Below are 15,031 nucleotides of genomic sequence, written 5' to 3' on the forward strand. Positions count from 1 at the left end.
TTTAAAACGCCTCCTTACTGCTTTAACTTTGAATCTGCATTAGAAAGTATAATGCCAATTAGGATTCCTCCATTGCTTCAAATGCTCTAAAAATAAATACAAGCTAAATCCCACCCCCAAATACATTTCTCTCTTTACACGGTGAGCTGTCATCTTGAGCTTAGGCATAATAAATAAACAACACACAAAAGTTTGTGAAAGGAGAGAGCCAGAAAATTAGGAAATAATTAAGGTAACAAAAATTAAAGTCTAATGGACGGTTTTTTGGAAGTGCCGAAGATACATGGTTCAGAGTTGTACACTTAGGTAAAAAACTCAGCGTTTACACTTGACTAGTACAAGTTTCAGAATTACATAATCTAAAATATAAATGTAAGTACTTACACTTATATAAAACCAGAAATGAAAGATATTGGCTCAGTTGACTGATTTGAATTTTATTTACTGTGATAATCGAAAGTGAAAATCAGATGCAAGGCAAAACTTTGGCTGACCATATTTTATTTTTGCAAAGCTGAGTATTTCTCTTGCTCCCCCTCACCCACCTGCACCACTTTCTTCTCATGATATGAAGCTTAGGTGTTAACTTTAAGCCTACGTCAGATACGTTTCCCAAAGTAGACCCAAACTGTTTCATATTCCTCATATACACTTCTTTGGCTCCCAAGAAACCTTTCTACAGGCCACTTCTCCTACCTGGAATGTCTGTCCCTTGCTGCCTCACGTCCTTTCCTCTCCATTCAAAGCACTCTACTTAAGGAAGCTCTTCCACAAAAGAGTTCTTAACTAATCCCATCTGGCATCAGGCATTCTGATCTCTATAAGGATTGTGCCCTATATCCTTGTACATGCCAACTCTCCTAAAATAGTTTGCAAATATGGTTTTGCATTACTTTTGTTACCACACATTTTCCCCTGGATACATCTCAGCTGATTGGTACACTGTCTTCCTCACAGTTACTGCTCAGGACCTGTTCCTGCTGGACCACTGGAGGCTTAGAATATCCATTTGAACCAGAGTGCCATCTACTGGTAGGAAAGCTATAATTCATCAACATGACTACCTTCTGCCCAATGTACACACACACACACACACACACACACACACACACACCAGTTCTCACAGTTTGATTAAAGAATAAGGAATATGCTATATCAAATCAAAACTTTACTCCCACCTTTAGTAAGATCTATGTATTCAAAAAGAAATGACAATGAAATAAGAAAAGATCCCCATTTGGATCCTCTAAATGAACCTGTCATCTTCAAAAGATGGGTGTGAATTTTAGACTATGTCCCCTGGCTGTTTTGTAACTTTTTCCTTCTATTTATTAAAAAGATTATATATGAAATGAGGAACTGGAGCAATATACAATAAAATGTCTGAATGCCATTAAGTTTCTATGGAAATGGCACTATTTTATGAGGAAGACTAATTTTTGTTTTTGTTTTACTCCAAGAATTTAGGCCTTCCGTAAGGTGAGCCATCCCTCCAGGACTGACCATATCTTTGAGTCATGAGTCTCTGAGTGCATGATTTCTCAGCATATTATGGAAGGAGTACATAAAAGCACAAAATGAGAAATATTTAGTCCCTGTTTATCAGGCTAACATTTTAGCCTAGTAAGTAATTCCTCAAACCCTTTAATAATGTCAATCTTTCTACTCACTATAAAGCACATCACATCGTGGGTAAATTTAAATTGCGCAGAAGTGGGTCTGTAAATTAAGAGAAAACTTTTCTTTCCCCGCACAGAGGCTGATTTAGATAGCATGGGATCATTAGTGACAAAACAGATGCCCCCATCTATAACCCAGAGACAGCTCTCAGCTGTACAGAGAACCTTTCGTTTCCTACAGAGAGGTGAACTCAAAACTTGTCACTGATTTTTGCACCCTCTTAATCTTCCTGTTTATTCTGTGCTTCATTAAAGTCAATCTCCACGGGGCAGGCTGTCATCCGAGCTCGGCCTGTCCTGCTGTCTTCTCTCTCCAGAGAGCATCCTTCATCCTGATAAAAGGGCTATGAGCTGAGCACGTGACTTCTTAAAGTAAATAGATTACAGAGAGCTGCTCCTTCCACACTCGCTCAACAGAATTTGATAAGCAGGAGCTCTGACGTGGGCATCACGGTAGAGACAATGCTTTCCCAAAAGATGGGGTTTCAGATTTACTGTTGTAAAATGAGATAGAGGATATTTATCTTTATCACTGTGTCATACCATCCGTTTAAGACTGCATTAGCTAATGTTGTTGATCTGCCAAGTGCCTCCCTCAGGATTTGGCATCATTATAGGATGTCTGCTGCGTGACAGGCTCTGCGCTAGGCACTGGAGACATAAAGATACTTAGAGGGAGGGACAATGATGACCGTGGTGGGAAACACAGTGAAGCTCCGTGGGAAGCCAGAAAGTATGCTACTATTACAACGCCAGCCCATGTTCTGAGCTTAGGGTGTGCCTGTTTGTTGCACTCACAGACCATGTTATCCCGGAGCAACTGTTATATCTGCATGAAAAAGCAACACTGGGGCCCATGACTGGTTTCTAGGCAGCTCTGCTTCTACCCTGACTCATGCTGACAGATAAAGCAGCAAACCTACCCCGAGGGTGCACGGCTCCTTCCTACATCGGAAACCGGACGCAGACCAGACTCTGGAGAAGGAAAGTCTCATCTCTCAGAGAGGAAGTTTAGAGGCATCTTGGATGCCTGAGCCGAGGACAGTTGTGTTCCTGTGACCGCCAGTGGAACACTGGAATCACTTCCCAATACCTGGACGATGGGAACTGTGAAAAAGACACCTCATGTGTCATGGCAAGGGTAAAGGTATGGGCAGACCCATAAGACTTTGGAAGCATCCATTCCTGGATGGCCAGGGCTAGAAGCTCACTTGTACTGAGCTGAGAAGCAGGATGAGTTCAAGGGAGACTCCCAGCCACCCCACCCCAGTTTTCCCAAGGTCTGAGTAGCAGAAATCAAATCCAAGAAGGGTCCTGATGATTGGCGCTTCTTAATAATGATTGCAACTTCCGCCTGGGAGGCTTGAAGATCAACAAGAAGACAGGACTCCAAGGAGATGGTGTCCTGCTCCACCAGGGGCTGCTCTGGGCTCCTGACTTGCCTCTAAGTTTACTTGGTGATCATAGCAGCAGTGAAGAGCCTGCACGGGCAAGGCATCAAGGGCAAGGACTGCAACATCTGTGGGGCTGTTGAACTGTGCAAATCCACCCACCATCAAAGCTTAGTCCGGCTAACTTCTCTTCCTTTTGGTTCTCCAGGCCCTCGCTGGATCACATGCGTCTCTCTCTCCACTGAGCTCCTCTTACAATGTGCAATTTAGCATTTTATTATAATCAGTTTCGTAATCTAATTGCTCCTGGTACATTGAGCTACCACAACAAAACCACATTTGTGTCTTTCGCTTCTTTGAAATGAGAGACACCGTATCAGGTGTGCAGCAGGTGTCTAATACTTAATCTAATTGGGAATCAGAAAATAAGCGCTTGTAGAAATGTAAGTATAGCTTCCTCCTTTCAAAGAATAGTACACAGATCCAGAGAGTTGCTGCTTTATTCATCCCACAGGTGTCTAATGAAACTTTCAAGTCACTGTGCTGGGCGCTGTGCAGGAGACAGAGGTGCCCAAGAGATGGGCCCAGCTCTCACGGACCTTTCAGTGAGGCATGGAAAATAGGAGTCGTGCCCCAATCACCAAAGGGCGAAACCCAGGAGGAAGGTAAAATAAGTCTGAGGGGGGATCTCAGGTGAGGGAGATGATGGGTCATTTAAAGACTCAGGGTGATTTCATGGAGAAGGTGGCAGCTGAATTCCATGTTGAAGGACGTGCTCTGCGGGAATGGGGGAAGGGTATTCAAGTATGAACGCGCTGTGGCCTTCACCAAGCTTTACATCCAACTCAACACCAGCCACAGGAGTCCGCTGGGACAAGTGTGATTGTGGCTGTCGTCCACGCTGAGCCTCCTGAGGGTTTGCTGAAGGAGGACACGACCGTCCACCAGAATCAGAGCTCCTCTTGACGTGGCTACCCCAGCTCTCCACACCCAAAGAGGGCTGCCTCTCTCCTCTCGTTTCTCAGTTCTCATTGCCCCCTCTTCCCCCCACCAAGGGCAGGGAAGCTTGTATTCCGACTTGCCTTTGGCAGCTGAGATGCGCTCTGACCTTCTCGGGTGGCCCCAGCCCCAGGGCCCTAGACCAAGGCCCAGCTGTGCCCAACGCCCCTCTGCCCAAACGTGCTGTGAGTTTCTGCTCTGCCCGGGCCTGGCCTGGTTATCGCGCCCCTGGAGGGGGGACAGGTGCGGCCCACTTCTGTCTCGACTCCGCCTCCGCTCCGCCCCCCGGGTTTGCTCTTCCCAGGAGGGAAGCCAGGCTGGGCCTGTTTCTGGGAGAAGAGGGGAGTGTTTGAGCGAGCTTGGAACGCGCAGGCCAGGAGCTTCCGAGCCCTCCGCACTGGGGCCCCAGCTCCCCCCTAACGCTGCCTTCAGATGGCTCCGCCCCGCCCTCCCGCCTGCACGGAAGGCTCACTCTCCCCGACGCTGCCTGCGACCCAGTTCCGCCCTCCCCCATCCACCGGAGCAGCGGCTTCAGCCCTGCTGGCGCCTTTGCTCACCCGGCTTCCCCTCGCTGGGCCTGTGCAGTGGCCAAAGCCAGCTCCTCTCCAGGTCTGCTTGCTTTCTTTTGTCTCCTGTCGCTTATTCCCTTTGGATTTAGGGAGAGAGGGAAAGCGTCAGGATGCCAGCACAGCAGCCCGGGGAACAGAACAGAGCAGAGAGGTGCTGGGTAACGTGCTTCTCTTCTTAGCTTAAAAGCCTGTCCCACAATTTCCTCTCCATTCTCCCCTCTAGGCCTGGATCTGCAGCTTCCTGTCTCCAACTTAACCGCCACATCAAGGGGAGTTCTGCAAGTGGCATCTGGATGAAAAGGCAGCCTCTTGGGCACTCCAGCAGCTGGTGAGGCCTTCCTGCCTTCTGATTGTTTAGGTTTCTGTCTGGTGGCAACGGGGGGTAGGTAGGGTGGGAAGATGCTCCAAGCCAGGGTACCCTAATGTCCTCCCTCTTGGCTCTGAGGCTTCTTGCCTCTTTGGCCTGGGCAGGCTTTAAGTCACTAATTCTTTAGAGGTATGATATCCTTTTTACCTTTTATTTAAGTTCCTCTATCCCAAAATTTAGTTTAAGTAAACATTTAGATATGGCAAAAATATACGATTCACTTCTAATCCTTTGGTAGATGTGCGTTTCACACTGTTTAATGTCACCCTGTTTGAGGTAGGACAGTACATCAGGGCCGTACCCAGTTTCCCTTTTTCCACCTTCCAACTACACCTCATTCTTATCACCTGCCCATGGATGGGGGCCTCCGTCTTCATGTCCGTCTGTCTGGCAGGCACTGGCAGTGCTGCTGCTGGCCAGACTGAGCTCACATTGCTGCCTCCGAACTTCCAGGTACTTTAAAAACCGCCTCGCTTAGGGCTGTCTGTGGATTTGGACTGAGGGGAAAGGCTAGAGGGGTGACTTCTTTGCTGTAATCTGCCGCAAAGGCCTCATATTTGAATGTGTAGGCAGCAAACTCTGGTCTCCTGGCCTGATGATATGACAGCCCTGGGAACCAGTGGTCACAGACCGCCCCCGCTTCAGTCTGAGCAAGCAGGGAGGTCATTGGACAGGGTTTCACCTGATCCTTCTCTACTTCCAGCCCCCAAAACCCCCCGTTAGCTCACGGTTAAGCTTCAGGAGATATTCACAGACAAAAATGACGTAAAATGTGCAGACGTTAAGTACTTAATATTGATCTCCTCAAAAGAGGTTTAACACCAGTAAAAACTGAAAATAGACTCAAAATAATTTTCATTTTAGAAATTGTCCTATGGAAGCATTTGAATGTATGATAAAGAGTATCCTTCTCAATCTACTAAGCAAATGTAGAATCTGTGAACCCAAGGCTGACTGAGCCTGGAAGCTTTCTCTCCGGTCTGCAGGCCATGGCTCCCTGCCTGACTCAGCCTTTGTTTCAGGCTTCAAACGTCCAGGACCTGAGGAGTCTATTTATATGGAGATTCAAAGCCAGGTTTAAAGGAACTTCTCTTCCTCTTAACCTTCCAGGGTGACTCTTGACCACATGCATCTCCTCCCTCCATGAACTCCTTTGTTATTTTCTGTTGCTTACAACTAACATTTTATCATATTCTGTTTATAAGCTAATTCTTTCATGTCTTTACCAACCCCCCGCCAAAAAAAAAAATCCCACAATATCAGTCATGCAATAAGTATCTAATACTTACTTTAAATTTGGGAATCAGAATATTAGAGTCAGTAGGAAAGCTAATATAGCTTCCTTCTTGCACAAAGTGGGAAACAGATCCAGAGAATTGCTGCTTTATTTATCCCACAGGTGTCTAATGAAACTTTCAAGTCACTGTGCTGGGCGCTGTGCAGGAGACAGAGGTGCCCAAGAGATGGGCCCAGCTCTCACGGACCTTTCAGTGAAGCATGGAAAATAGGCGTCGTGCCCCAATCACCAAAGGGAGAAACCCACGAGGAAGGTAAAAATAAGCCTGAGGGATCTCAGGTGAGGGAGATGATAGGTCTGCTGAGGGCCTCAGGGTGGTTTTATGGAGAAGGTGGTACTTGAGCCCTGTCTTGAAGGATCTGGATATGAGGGAATAGGGGAAAGTGTGGTGGTGTGAAAGCACATTCAGGGAAGAAAACATGAAGGAGAATATTAGAAGCTAAGACCAGAATGCCTCAGGGCCAAATTATAGCAGACCTTGAATGCTGGCCAAAAAGCTTGTACTCTAACCAGTAAGCAGGAAGCACTACAAAGGAAGAATTTATTAAAAATTTCCAAATTCTTGAACATGTATTGAACTCTTTTTCAAAAGTGAATTCTCCATCCTTGGAGGTTTAAGGACCAACTGGATGTGCTTTTCTCCACCTATCCACTTATGATTTATAGAGATTCATAAAGAGGATTCATGCATGGACTAGGTAACTGCTATGGTTACTTCTGATTGAGTTTACAAAATCAGGATTTTGGAACTAGAAATTGACCCTAACATCACAGCAGGGAAGACTGAATTTCTTTTTGTATTTAGTAGGTGCTAAATGTATGCTTCCACAATTAATGAATGACGTGAACAGAGTTGTGCTTTAGGAAGAGGAATTTGGCAGCAGTGTTTAAACTAGATTAGCAAGAAGGGAGAGACTGGATATAGGGAGACTGCTTAGGACACTGATACTCATTTTCAAGGCCTAAACTAGGTTAGTGGAAATGGGAATGGAAAGTAGATAGACACGGTGGATGTAGAATCAAGATGACTACTTTGTTGTAATTATCTGTCACTCTCTTCCTCAATGGATTGAAAATTCCATGGGAGCAAGAAGTGTATCTTATTTGACTTTCTATCCCCACTGCCTAACAATGACTAGCACATGTAAGTGCTCAGCAGGTATTGAATGAGGTTGTGGAGTCAGTGTTGCCTGGCTGAATGAGTAAGTAGTTGAGATGGTATCATTTGAGGGGCACTGGATATCCAAGCTGCTGGGCAAGGGGCAGCCAGAGTCCCTGGATCGGAGCCCAGGACTCGGGTGGTCCTGGGGCAGAGGGAACACAGGACATAGCGTCTGTCTCTACTTCCTCACTCTCCATGCCAGGCAGGGCTTCATCCCCACAGCCCCACGAGAAATTTTCACATTTAGGTCACCCCACCCTTGCCCTGTCTTCCCTCTCAATGCTGATAACTTCTCATCAGCATTTGACACAGTTGACCACTTCATTCTTGGAACATTCCCTTCACTTAACTTCCAAGACATTACTCTGCTGGTTTTCTTCCTACCTTACTGATGGCCCCTTTCGTTCTAGGCATTTTGGCTTAACCTCCTATTCCCAATCTTTAAATCAATGGTTCTAAGTCTTAGCTGCACATAAGAATCACCAGGAGCTTTTTTTTTTTTTTTTAACATCTTTATTGGAGTATAATTGCTTTATAATGGTGTGTTAGTTTCTGCTGTATAACAAAGTGAATCAGCTATACATATACATATATCCCCATATCAACTCCCTCTTGAGTCTCCCTCCTACCCTCCATATCCCACCCCTCTAGTTGGACTCAAAGCACCAAGCTGATCTCCCTGTGCTATGCGGCTGCTTCCCACTAGCTAGCTATTTTACATTTGGTAGTGTATATGTGTCCATGCCACTCTCTCACTTTGTCCCAGCTTACCCTTCCCCCTCCCCGAGTGCTCAAGTCCATTCTCTAGGAGGTCTGTGTCTTTATTCCTGTCTTGCCCCTAGGTTCTTCATGACTTTTTTTTTTTTTTTTAGATTCCATATGTATGTGTTAGCATACGGTATTTGTTTTTCTCTTTCTGTCTTACTTCACTCTGTATGATAGTCTCTAGGTCCATCCACCTCACTACAAATAACTCAATTTTGTTTCTTTTTATGGTGGAGTAATATTCCATTGTATATATGTGCCACATCTTCTTTATCCATTCATCTGTCGATGGACACTTAGGTTGCTTCCATGTCCTGGCTATTGTAAATAGTGCTGCAATGAACATTGTGGTACATGAACTCTTTTTTTTTTTTTTTAATAAATTTATTTATTTATTTATTTTTATTTTTGGCTGCCTTGGGTGTTTGTTGCTGTGTGTGGGCTTTTCTCTAGTTGTGGTGAGCAGGGGCTACTCTTTGTTGTGGTGCGCGGGCTTCTCATCGGGTGGCTTTTCTTGTTGCAGAGCACAGGCTCTAGGCACGCGGGCTTCAGTAGTTGTGGCACTCGGGCTCAGTAGTTGTGGCTCGCGGGCTCTAGAGCACAGACTCAGTAGTTGTGGTGCACGGGCTTAGTTGCTCCGCGGCATGTGGGATGTTCCTGGACCAGGGATCAAACCCGTGTCCCCAGCACTGGCAGGCAGATTCTTAACCACTGTGCCACCAGGGAAGTCCCTGAGTAAATGTTTTTGTCATTCCCCACATCTAATCCATCATCAAATCCTGATAGTTTTATTTCTAAATTACATTCTAGACCCAACCACTTCCCATCACCTCTGCCACCACCATTCTCAATCCTCACTGTTCCACAGCCATGGCTTCCGACTGTTCTTCCTGACTTCACTCTTGCTGCTTTACAGCTCACACAGCCCTTAAAGGGCTCTTCAAAAACTTACATCATATCATATTTCTTCCTCTTTAAAAATCTGTCCAGTGGCTTCCTATTATATATGGAACAAAATTCAAACTCTCTAGTCTGGCCTTCAAGGTTCTTTATGATCTGACCTTTCCTACTATCCAACCTCTCCCTCACTCTCCCCTTCATTCACTCTGTTCCCACTGTACCTCCTTTTTGCTGTTTGTGATAGCCTTTGCCTCTGAAGCTCTTTGCCTGAATCTTCATGTGGCTTGATGCTTACACCGTTCAGATCTCTGCTCACATGCCATCTCTTTAAAAGAGTCTTTGCTGACCTAGCCTCTCACAGCTAAAATGGTCACTATCCCTCCGCCCAGTGGTCCTCTATTTTAACCTTGCTTTATTCTCTTCTTAGCTCTTATTATTATCTGAAATCATGGTATTTGTTTATTTCTGTCTCCCCCCCCCCACCTCCCAGTAGGAGACAGGGGACTTGTCTGTTTTGTTTATTACCAGTAGTTTCTCAATAATTATCTGTTGAATGAATTGTTAAATCCGGACTTGGAATTCAAACTGATAGTGAAGCAGACTGTACCACCAAGTTGTCACTGTGAGGTAGATGAACAATCTCAGCACGAGGCATAGTTAATTCAAGACTCTATCAAAGGTGTTTTAGGAGAGTCTCTGCCTTAGCCGGTAGGCAGGCTGTCTGCCCTAAACTTCCTTCCTTCCTCTAGTCATGGTGTCTGAAACTCTCCCATTGGCAATTCAGATTCATGCCTCTATGTTGGAAGGTTTTCACCTCCTCTTGAATTCTCTACCAAAATTCAAATGCCTTCAGCATGTGTCTGTTGGCTAATAAAAGATTCGGGAAAAAGGATTTTCTGAGAGATCAGACCAAGAACAGAAGGGACTAAGAGCAGAGGGAAGGCAGCCGATGGCCATACTAAGTTTTCTTCACCGTGCTATAATGCCTTTGACAGAGTCACTGGAGGCAATCAGTCCTATAGAAAGCTGGATTGCTACAGGCCTTAACAAAAGACTTTCTGTGTGGATTCCAATGGGACTAGCAACCTCCTAATCTCTCCCTCTCCTGTGTACTTCCTATTCCACTCCGCAATCCCCAGTATAATTTCCTGCACAGGGGGACTTGACAGTTTGGTAGTCTACCCTCCTGATTGTTTTTCTATCACAGTAAATCAACCAGCCCAACCTCTATCCTTAAGAAAATAGTGATTTTTTAAATGCCTAAACAATATGTTATAGTATTCTTAAATGCCAGTTGAAAACATTTTCTTATTATAAGGTAATACTTATATTTTAATAACACGTTAGAAACAAAGAATTTAATTTCCCTAGTATTCAAATTTGGGTTCCCTGAGAAGTAGACTCAGAGATGGAGATTAGCATGCAGAGCAGGTAGCAGGGAGCACTCTTGAGATCAACATTTGTGGAAGGGAAGGAGGCAGGACTGGGCAGAGGGAAAAGCTGAGATCAGTGCAGCTTCCACAAAGGCCTCAGCTCAGCCCCTGGAGAGCTCTTCAGAAGAGCTGGGATGGCCTTTTAGAGTTGACTCTCCTTGCAGTGAGGAAGCTAGGGTTTCAAACTCCCACATCAGACAGACACTGGATGCAAGCTGATCCCCTGTGAGAGAGGGGGGCTGTGTGGCTAAGGGCAATTTCTGGAGAGGACTGACAGCTGAGGGTTATCTAGTGACAGCGCTCCTAGCATCTAGGAAAATAAGTCCTTAGACCAGAATACAGATCTGGGCAACACGACACAGCATCCATTACACCTAGTGTTTTCATGTTGATGTCGCTTTTTGGTTGCTAACATTATTCTGGGTATCTATTGCAAGGCAGCTTGATTAATTATGTACTAAGAATCTCCCTCCACTGAATTGGCTTTACTACTGAGGAATCTTTTCTTGTTCATGCAGTGCTTCTGAAATACTTTCACTTTTCTGTCCATAACATGTGCTATATTCATATGCAGACGAGAACTGTGTTTTTTGATGTTGTTGTCATTCTTATTTGACATTTTGTGAAGCACTCACAGGATGTACGAGGGTTCTCAGATTGTTTCTTGGCCATCTGCAGTGGCCAGTCCGGATGATTAGAAAAGTATGATTCGACTCTCATTAATCCTGCAGACTCATTTGAATCCATGTCCCAGAATTTTCTTTAAAATAAATAAATAAACAAAATAAATAAATAAAACCCTCAACCTAGATGATGTTGGAGGAACTAATTACCCAGGCTTCCCATTATAGTTTTGTCTGTGTAAGGACTGCCAATTGGGGCCCTGAGTAAGCGTAATTGAGAATTAATGTGTTCTGCAGCTCAGAGTTGGGAAATAAAACTGGGACGACCCACCTAAAGGAAAAAAAGATGATTCTTATCATGTAAGTGAGGCAATAAGGAGCCTTGATTGTTGGCTTTATTGCTCAGACCTAGCCCACGGACAAAGACAAAAGGACCTTCTTTCTGCTATGGTTTTTCAATCTGGCAAATTTGGTCTCTGAAATAAGACTAAATTATACCTTGTTCATCTCTGCAAAAACATGGACATGAAAGAGCAAAGAAGTTATACTTAGTAAGTTCAACACGTGTCCCAGCGAGCATTAAGCAAATAATAGATTCTTATTTGAGATGGTCTACTTGTCTGGAATTCTAATATTGTGGTTGGGACTGGGAGTTGGTATCAGGTGCATCATGGGCCTATATCCCTCTCCCTGCACTACTCTCAGCATCTGAGGATGATGAGGGAAGTTCACTTTTTTCCTTGCAGCTTTGGTTTATTGCTAGGGAGGCTCTACTCAGTGTTTTTGTTTGGATGGCAATATAGTCCAGTGGCTTGGCATGTGACTCTGAAATCCTGGCTTCATAACTTAGTAGTTGTATTATGTTAGGCATCCTAAACTATCTGCTCTGATCCCTTAGTTTCTTCCTCTCTAAATTTACAATGACCAGAGCTCCTACTCCTAGAGTTGTTAAAATAATTAGACAATACATGTGAAGTGCTGATGGTGCATAGTAAAACCAGTAAATATTAGGTATTATTGTTTGTGCAGAATGAGTTCACAGGTATAAGATTAGGTTGAGAGTCACTTGGACAATTTCTGGGACAAAGAAAGGGGCAGATAGATTTGGTTGAACTGCTAATTCTTTTAATATATACAATTAAGTAAATAAAATAGCAACAAAGAAGTTTCCATGCAGAGTTGAAACCAATGAGATAGAGTCCCTCTTTAAAGTTAGATCTAACTGTGGGAGCTGGATTAGATAATTTATTGGTAGCAAAGGTAATATTAAATGTTAAGTTAGGAGTGGCCATTGCTGTCATTGCGAGTCCAGGAATAGTCATTTCTGTCAATCACGAAAGATATAAGTCAGTCAAGGAATTGTATTTTCCTATACCAAAAAGCCTTCCCTAGCTGAGCAGAACAAGATGTAGACTCACCAAACTCAACAACCTGCTTTTCTTACAAGAAAGCATTATAAAACTTAAGAACAGAATTTTAAATTTTGATCTGGTAGCCAGCTTAGGCTCTGCTCCACTAAGGTATTATTAACTGGGTAGGAAAAATGGGTCTCTGTAAAACCTAAAACGTTTCTAGCACACGTATTCCTTAATCTAGGTATTTTATTTGGAAATTTTTAACTTCTATGTTAGAATGCCTGTTGATTCTTATGTTTAAGAGAAGTGTTTCTTCCATATCATGTTGTCTTTTCTAGTTGAATTTGCTCCATCTTTATTCACTCAACAAATATTTATTGAAGGGCCACTATGAACCAATTAGGTAGTAGGTGGGTGTTCTGAGTGGAGGTAAAAGGAGGAGGATAAAAACGGTTAACAGGCAAATGTCTTTCAAAATTCTATTGAAAATGTGTATTATTTTTATACTTTACATTCATGTGTCTGAATGAACTGAACTCTATGCTTCCTTAGAGTTGGGACCACATCTCCATAGCATTTTGGTAAAGTTTCTGTTATCTCTGACAAGCATCCACTTGACACATTTGCTAAGGGATGCTAAAAGATTGTTGTAGTCAGTAGTGGGAGCCAATGACCCTAAGGGCAACGTGATTACCAGTAATATAGTTTCTCTGATTGGAAGAAAGTTAGCTACAGGTATAAATGCAACCTGAATAAATGATACAATTTGTGGATCTGTTTCTAGACATCAAGCTTTAAGAAAGTTTGAGGAGTTAAGTTTTATTTATTTAAAATGAAACACAAGAAAATCAAGCTGCAATAATCAGAAAAAGGAAAAATGGAATAGAGAGAAAAGGGAAGTTAAAATGAAAACCATCGCTTCTCTCTGAAATTATAACAGTGTTGGTAAAGGCTTTGGTATCTTGCCCGGTACATGTGAGAATAATTTCTAAAATATAAAGTCAAGGTTTCACTGAAGGCATCCGGAAAGATTAGCATCCAGTAGAAATGAAAGGAATCAGGTTTAGTTTTTTATTTATTTATACTGCATTCTTCTATTGCTTCTTCCATCCTACTTCCTTTCACTTAAGGGAATCTCAAATAATTTGTTTTGGCTTTTCTGTGAAGACTGTGAGAGGGAAATGCAGGGCTATACCCATAACCTCCTGAATCAGACCATCTGGAGAGTGTGATTCATTCACCTGCACATTTTTTTTGGTAGTAAAATAAACATAACATGAAATTTACCATCTTAACCATTTTTTAGTGTACAGTTCATTGGCATAAGTATATTCACATTGTTATGCAACCATCACCACCATCCATCTCCCAAACTCTTTTCTTCTTGCAAAACTGAAAAGTCTGTGCGCATTAAACAATAACTCCCTGCTCTTGTCTCTTCCCCCAGGCCCTGGCAACCACCATTCTACTTTCTGGCTTTATGACTTTGACTATTCTAGGTATCTCGTGCAAGTGGAATCAGACAGTATTTGTCCTTTTGTGAGTGGCTTATTTCACTTAGCACAATGTCTTCAATGTTCGTCCAGGTTGTAGCATGTGTCAGAGTTTAATTTCTTTTTAAAGGTGAATAATATTCCCTCGAGTGTATATGTCACATTTTGTTTATCCATTCATCCATCTGTGGACACTTGGGCTGCTTTCACCTTTTGGCTATTGTGAATAATGCTGCTATGAATTTGGGTGTACAAATATCTCTTCAAAACCTGCCTTCAGTTATTTTGGGTATATGCCCAAAAGTAGGATTGCTGGATTGTATGGTAATTCTATTTTAATTTTTTTAAGGAAGAACCAAACTGTTTTCCATGGCAGCTACACCATTTTATATTCCCACCGACACAAGAGTTCTGATTCCTCCACATCCTTGCCAACAATTGTTGTTTCCTTGTTTTGTTTTTTTAATAGTAGTTATCCTACTAGGTGTGAGGTGATATCACACTGTGGTTTTGATTTGCATTTCCCTAATGATTAGTAATGCTGAGCATCTTTTCATGTGCTTGTTGGCCATTTGTATCTCCTTGAAGTGTCTATTCATATCCTTTGCCCATTTTCAAAATTGGTTGGGTTTTTGTTGTGTTGAATCGTATGAGTTCTTTATATATTCTGCATATTGACCCCTTATCAGATATATTATTTGTAAATATTTTCTCCCATTCGCTGGATTGACTTTTCACTCTGTTGATTGTGTCTTTTGATGCACAGCAAGATTTTTATTTTTACGTAGTCCAATTTATCTATTTTTTCTTTCGTTACCTGGGCTTTTGGTAATGTCCAAGAAAACACCGTCAAATCTAATGTCATGAACTTTTTACCCTATGTTTTCTTCTATGAATTTTACAGTTTTAGCTCTTACGTTTAGATCTTTGATTCATTTTGGATTAATTTTTGTGTATGGTATAAGGGAAGGGTCCAATTCATAAAACTAAATTCCCAT

At 43.0% G+C, this 15,031-nt stretch overlaps 1 protein-coding gene across 1 annotated transcript in view; it reads left to right on the forward strand.

Moving 5' to 3' along the window:
* Positions 1-4,396: 4,396 nt before the first annotated feature.
* MNS1 (meiosis specific nuclear structural 1) overlaps positions 4,397-15,031 on the forward strand; it is an 88,854-nt gene continuing 78,219 nt past the window's right edge. Inside the window, exons 1-3 of the mRNA XM_059913220.1 lie at positions 4,397-4,678; positions 4,862-4,966; positions 6,405-6,555. The gene's annotated coding sequence lies outside the window, so the exon portion shown is untranslated. The remainder of the gene's footprint in view (positions 4,679-4,861; positions 4,967-6,404; positions 6,556-15,031) is intronic.

The sequence above is a fragment of the Balaenoptera ricei genome, chromosome 2 (assembly GCF_028023285.1).
Source record: "Balaenoptera ricei isolate mBalRic1 chromosome 2, mBalRic1.hap2, whole genome shotgun sequence".
Lineage (NCBI taxonomy): Eukaryota > Metazoa > Chordata > Mammalia > Artiodactyla > Balaenopteridae > Balaenoptera > Balaenoptera ricei.